The following is a 7,054-nucleotide window of genomic DNA, read 5'->3' on the forward strand; positions in this document are numbered from 1 at the left end:
ACCACTACCACAATCACCGACCTAGCATCACCATCACCACCTCTACCATAGTTGCCGCCACTTCCACCATCGCGACCACCACTACAATCACTGTTGCCATCATCGACACAACCAATGCCCCCTCCCCCCAGCCTACCACCGCTACCATTTTCTAAAAATGAAAACCGATAGAAATATGCACATCTAAATGCATTTTTTAATTTTCTAAAACTGAAAATGGAAAATGAATAAGTTTTAACTAAACCCGTTTTCTAAATTTTCCAAAGAAAATTGAAAACAAAAAGCTGAAAAAGGAAAAACGAAAAACAGAAAATGGAAAATATTTTTTCATAACTAAACGCAACCTAAGGGTCTTTGATTTCTTGTGCTTTGCTGTAAAATTAAATATGACTGATAAGTTTGTTGAAAGGTTTGAGAAATGTGTACTTATTGGGTATTCAAATGAGAAAAAAGGCTACAAATTATTTAGTCTTGATAGTTCTTCTGTTTTCTTTTTCGGGGATGTAAAATTTTATGACAATGTATTTCTATTCAAAATGACAAAGTATTTAAACGATGATGCTTTGCTATCTTCATTTTTTGATGAATCTATTAAAACTAGTCCCATACACTCTAGTTCCTATGATGATATTCTGAAATCTCCCTTTATGGATGAGATTCTTGAATCTGGTTCAACTGTGATGAGCCACCAGACCGATAACACTATTCCTGCTACTCATTCTGAGCCCGATAGTGTTAGCAGCCAAGGTAGCTTGGTGCAAGTGGCTCAATCTCAAGAGGTTGGTCCAGGTTCATCTGAGGATAATAGTCAAATAAATTCTGAGTTATCTGGAAGTGAGTTTGTTAGAAGGTCTAGGAGAGAGTCTAGGATGCCTCTTATATTCGATGATTATGTGATAGAAGGGAAGCATAAATATGGAATTGAGAGAACTTTTAATTATGAAAATTTAAATGCTTAGAATTTTTGTTTTGTGTCTAATCTTAAAAAAACTATTGAACCTCGTAATTTTTTGGAAGCTTCTATTGACCCAAATTGGTTAGCTGCTATGAATGTGGAAATGGAAGCTTTACATTGAAATAGACATGAGAAATTACTAATTTACCCCATAATAGGAAACCCATTGGTTGCAAATAGGTCTATAAAATTAAATATAAATCTAATGGGGAGGTTGAGAGGTATAAGGCTAGACGTGTAGCAAAATGCTACAATCAAAAAGAGGTTATAGATTATTAGGAAACATTTTCCACTGTAGCAAAATTGGTTACTGTTAGAGTTGTTATTTCATTAGTTGTTAATAATTCTTTGAATTTATATCAACTTGATGTAAATAATGCTTTTCTTTATGGTAATCTTGGTGAATATGTTTACATGACTGTTCCTCAAAAATATCATACACCTGGTGATACTTGGATTTGCATGTTGTTAAAATCTTTATACGGTTTGAAACATACACCTAGGAAATGGAACGAATAATTATGGTCATCTTTATTTGAGTTTGGTTTTGTGCAAAGTATGAATGACTATTCTTTGTTTGTAAGGAATAGAAATAACATAGTTGTTGTTCTTCTTGTTTATGTAGATAATATAGTTCTAACTGATAATTATGAAGCTGAAATCAATAAGGTAAAAGAGTTCTTAAAATCTAAGTATCTGATTAAGGATTTGGGAAAACTATTTTTTTTAGGGAATTAAGGTTATTGATAAGGTTGATGGAATTTGTTTAACTCAAAGAAAATATTGTCTTGAGTTGCTTCACGAGTTTGGTAAACATTGTTGTAAACCTATTAATACACCTCTAGATATGAATATTGTTATTAGCGAGAAGGGTTTAGATGAAAAAGATACTTAATTTGTTGGTTAATATTACGAAGTATTTTATAACTTTAAACTTAGTTGGTGAGGCGATTTGGTAAACTTTGTTGGTTAATATTACTAAGTATTTTATAAATTACTAAGTTTAAAGTTATAAAATACTTATTTGGTAAACTTTGTTGTAAACCTCTTAATCAGTGTTAAGTTTTCCTGTTGAAAAATTGCATGTCAACAACAGAATACTAACGGAGATGTGTTTTCTTTGTTTTTTTTTTTCAAAATTTATTCATTAATTTTCGGGTAATGTCATTTATATATTAACAATTTGAAACTAACGAATAATAACTTTATTCGTCCTGCGTATCGTTAAAAATCGCAAGTTTTATCCCCAACACACATAAAAATGATTGTAATGCCCTTTTTAATTTTTTTTAAATTTATTTTCAATTGTTTTCTGCTTTTGATTTTTTATTGAAAAAGAAATAAAAATGTCCCACACCCAGGGTCGGCCCTAGGGGTAGGGTAAGCTGGGCGACCGTCCGGGGCCTCCCCAAATCCCAAGACCCCTATAAGTTATGAATAATGTATATATAGTTTCAAATAATATAAATACATATATTCATATTAAAAATAAACGCATGTGTAGTCGAGATGGATAAGGCACTTAGGGTTTTTTTTTTTTTAAATTACAAAAGAGGGCCATGTTCGAACTTTTTTACAGAAGAAGGCCATGTTCGAACCTTGTAAACATTGGGATTTTATATTTTACGTATGTTTTTTTTTTTTTTGCGTCTCCTCGTTTCCAGTTCATCGTTTCCGGTTCGACTTCTTGAGAATCTCCCGGTTCTCCCCTCCAAAAAGGACCTCTTAAATTAACCTAAAGTTAGATTTCTAAAATCCAGTTCTCTGAAGTTCGATAAATGATAATCAATGTGACTGTGAATTTTGATTTCTGATAAACAAATAAAATGATTTCTGAAGTTTATTTTTCAACCCAACCCTAACCGATATCTGAATAATTGTATTAAAAGGGCTTCTAACTTTTGATTTCTCATTTTTATTTTGAAGTTCTTTTTCAATATTTGATTTTCGAATGTTCTGATTTCTGAATAACTTAATAAGTGTAAGTGTTGTTAATCCAGAAAATTTGAACGGTTTGCTAATCCAACATCTGATTTGATATTTTGAATAGTGTAACCAAGATATTTGATTTTGATTTCCGAACTGGGCTCATGTATCTGACTTTTTTGGCTCTTGCTCGTGCTGTATCTCACTCTTTCATTTTGTGTTTTTGGTTTTTTCATGTATCTGACTCTTTTGTTCTGTTTTTAATTGTTTCTATTCATTGTTGTATGTTTATTTCATTATTTGTTTTTCATTAATATTGTAAGTTTTTAGTACTTATAGATCACACCAGTAGCTTTGTGTGGTGAGAACAAAAGGCATCTAGAATGTCTTATTTATGGATATCAGATGATATATAAAATGTCTACTTTAATCAACAAATGTGTTTCTTTGGTAATTAAAGAGAGTTGTTATCGTTGGATAATAAAAATGTCACTAAACTTTACAGTTATATTTAGCGAAGCTCCTAAACTTGGTTGTTAAAACTAGTGAAGATTATAATGTTTGTTGCTACTGTTGTGGATTGTCAGATTTTTTGGCTCTTGATGCTTATTCGTGTTGGTTTGACTAAACTGCCCTTCACATAAGGATTATTTTGGTCGTGGAAAATAAAGTATTAAAAATAGGAAATGGAAGGAGGTTTTTTTTTTCCTTCCTTTTGGTCTTACTTGGATGAAACTGCCCCTCTTGAAATTACTCATGTCGTAAGCCTTTTTTACTAACTTGGTGGAGTTTTAGTCCTAGCTGAATATACTCAAGATTGGTTTTTGATGGTGATGTCACTTGTATTTTGGCCTTGGAGAGTTCAAAGGATGGCGCGGCTGCTAATTGTTGCTTAATGGTTTTGAGTTTTCATATTTTGGTATTGGTTGCATGGAATAGTGTTTATTTTTTTGTTTTATCCCTTGTTTAGTTTTTTTATTTTATTTTATCTTCTTTGTTGTCTAGCTGCTCTGTATACTTCCAGCTTCCTACTGGTTTTTCTTTTTGAATTTTAATTTTTCGTTCAAAAAACAAATATAGAAGCTCTTGTATATTAAAAATAGCTTTGTTGTGGTGGTCATTTGTGTTTTGATAAAAACTACTGAAAAAAATTAACTATTAATTGTAGTTGTTTAAATACATTTTATTTTTATTTTTTAAGGGGCCTTATTTTTTCTTTTGCCCTGGCCCAAAACTGGCTTGGACCGGCCCTGCCACACCCTTTTATACCTTACCTCTTCAACCGCCTTCCCTATCCAACGAACATCGCTTCTCCTCCCCTTTCCTTTCTTCTCAGTTCTCCCAGCAACCCTTTGTTGTCACCGGAAATGTCTAAGTAGTAAAATCTTATAGATTTCTAGCAAACATCCATTTTCAGAAACGTCCAGCCTCTAAAACCTCGTCTTTCTTCCAGAAAATTTATGTCCCTTTGAAGAAATTGGAGATGTTTGGGTTGTATCATGTGAATAAATCCACCACCACCATCATCTTTAATTACCATCACCTTCAAGAGAGGTAGCTCCGACAGAACTACTGCCCATCCTCTTTCTCTGCTTATCTCCTTCCCATCCCATTCCCCCTGTCTCGACATGATTAATTTCCAGGTTCAATTTTGGGTTTGATTTTGAGTTCTATTTTCAGTTTGATTTCAAATTACATATTGAGTTCTAGGTTAGAATTCATGTTTTTTTTTTAATTGAGTATAAAGTTTGATTGCAGTTTTTAGGTTTAATTTCAGTGTTGATTTTGTGCTTCATGTTTGCTTTCAGTTTTAGGAGCGAGTAAAATCATTTTGAGCTTTAGGTTCTTGAACGATAATGATTTACTTGAATCTGAACCAATTATGAATGATTTGAATTTTGATTTTAAGGGGGTGTTTGGACAAGGAAAAAAAGAGGTGCTTATTGTTTATTCCCACAATAAGCTAACTTTGAGGGTTTGGATAAAATCCAACTTATTAAGCTAAATAAGCTAATTTTAATAAGCATTTCTCCCCATGTTTATTGCTTATTGCTTATTCCCACCACAAATAAGCTAATAAACAATAAGCTAATAAGTTAATCCAAACACCCCCTAAGCTTCAAATTTTGAGCGATTTACTCTGACAGTCTGACAGTTGGCTATGAAGAGGGAGGAGGAGTGATTGGTGAGGGTAAGGGTTAGATGAGGGACGTTTGATGATGTGACTGACCAGGTCGGTTCTTATTGGTAATGAGAGACAGGCGATTTCTAGTTTAACTGGACATTGTTTCCGATGTATATGCAGGTTAACGCCAATACGGTGGTGTTTAGGGTTTAGACAAAGAAGATGGAAATGGTACGAAGGGGGTGGATGGGACCCACAAGTTTATTTAAAACATTTTTTAATAATTAGAAATCTAAAAAATAAATGAAAAAGAAATTAAAAAGGACATTACAATCATTTTGTGTCGGTTAGGGACAAAACGTGAAACTTTTAGGGATGATACGAGTTAATTTTTGAAAACATGGACTAAACATGCAATTCAAACACTTACCCCAAGACGAATCATATAATTTACTTTAACGATTATAATAGTTACTAGGTGAATGCTCACACGTTGCGCATAAACATCTATATAGCTGAAATCTTTATAAATATATGTTTTTTTAAATATAATAATAATGTCGTTGTTAAATTTGATATAATAATTCATATACTAAGTTGGTATTTTGATTATTTTGAATTATATGATAATATATATATCTATTAAAACTGCATAATTTCAATTTTTTGAATGACATCTACTTGCGGGTTACTAATGAATAAAATTAAATATAATATATGGTTTAATATTATTTATAGTTGTTGTTATTGTTAATTCATTTTTAAAATTTATTTGTTAACTTTTTAATTTCTATCAGTGTAATTATTTAAAACATCAAATATATATATATATATATATATATATATATATATATATATATATATATATATATATATATATATATATATATATTTTATTTTAAAGGTAACAATATAATCATTTATATAGAGTAATTTTTAACTATTTTTATTGTAAGTTATTTTAAGCTACTTATTTCAAAACTTTTAACACTTATAAAAATATCTTTAGGAAATATTTTAGTGAATTGTTATTACAATTTAGTGTTTGCATTTAGCACTAAAATTTATCACTTGTATTATTCACAAAATATTCTTTCGGTTTTTTTAAGTGGAACTAAAATTTATATTAAAGTTGACCCTGTAATGTTATATTTAAATTAACAATTTAAGTATTTTGTTCATACAGTTCAAAAGTTGTAGCTTTAAATTGATAATGGTTTACATACAACATCTTAAATCTAATAAATTAAGTATAATATGTTAAAAGTTAAAGATATAATTTTATAAGTAGAAGTAAAAATATTATTTTAATATTGAAATTTAGTTTATTTTTTATTACACTTTAGGTTTGATACTTATTTATCCTTATTAACCAATTTATAATCATTATTAGAAAGACATTATAATTTATCACTTTTAACTATTTACAAAATATTATTTGGGTTGTTTAAGTTGAACTAAATTTTATATTTAAGTTGATACTGTAAGGTTATATTTAAATTAAAAATTTAAGTATTTTATAAAAATTGATCAAAAGTTGTAGCTTTAAAATCATATTGGTTTACATACAACATATTAAACCTAATAAATTAAGTATAATATGTTAAAAGTTAAAAACAAACTTTATAAGTAGAAGAAAATATATTCTTTTAATGATGAAATTTAGTTTATATGTGATTAAACTTTATGTTTGATATTTATTTAACCTTATCAACCAACCTATAATAATTATTAGAAAGAAATTAAGAAGTTATTGGAGTTTCAAATAAATGTGGTAAAAATAAAAAATACTTGGAAGTTTTAAATGAATGTGGTTCAAGAAAAATACAAAATATATATATATATATATATATATATATATATATATATATATATATATATATATATATATATATATATATATATATATATATATATAATATGATGATTTTAGGGGTTTTAGTACAAAAATGCATCTCCACCCTAACGGCCCAATTTTAGGCACCTATATTTTGGAACGACTGTGGACTCTCAGGCCCAAATTTTAAAAGCAAATTACGATTGTTCTT

This window comes from Lactuca saligna, chromosome 6 (assembly GCF_052625555.1).
Source record: "Lactuca saligna cultivar CGN05327 chromosome 6, ASM5262555v1, whole genome shotgun sequence".
In the NCBI taxonomy this organism is placed as follows: domain Eukaryota; kingdom Viridiplantae; phylum Streptophyta; class Magnoliopsida; order Asterales; family Asteraceae; genus Lactuca; species Lactuca saligna.